Source organism: Buceros rhinoceros, unplaced genomic scaffold, assembly GCF_000710305.1.
Source record: "Buceros rhinoceros silvestris isolate BGI_N320 unplaced genomic scaffold, ASM71030v1 scaffold21527, whole genome shotgun sequence".
Lineage (NCBI taxonomy): Eukaryota > Metazoa > Chordata > Aves > Bucerotiformes > Bucerotidae > Buceros > Buceros rhinoceros.
Genome location: NW_010423110.1, coordinates 50,858 through 51,304, shown reverse-complemented (window position 1 = coordinate 51,304; position 447 = coordinate 50,858).

Here is a 447-nt window from a genome sequence, read left to right as displayed (position 1 = left end):
CGTGTCCCCCCCCGGGCAGGGGCTGCCTGCGCCCCCCGCCAGCCCCTTTCCTGCTGCACGAGGAGGAGCTGCTCTCCTCCGGGGGGGTTATCAGCGGACGCGCAGTGTCTCCGACAAGGCGTGAGACCTCCCTGCTTATCCCCGGCGCGTTGTGGTGCTCCGGGCTGGGGCTGGGGCTGCGGCTTTCACGCATCAGCTCAGACCCTCGGGACTTTCGATCCACCTCTGCTGTGAGATCAAGAGGGAAGGGCAGGAGCTTCGTCCTGTTCAGCCAGGCAGGAGCAGAAACAGAGACACAGGAGAACTTGGAGGGGCCCGGCCTGATCTGGGGGACATTAAAAACCTTTAACTGCCACAGCAGGAGGTCCCTGGGTAGTGGCCGGGAGCTGGGCAGGTTCCGCTGGATCTGTGGCTCTCCATCAGGAGGGGGTGTTTACCCAGTTTGCT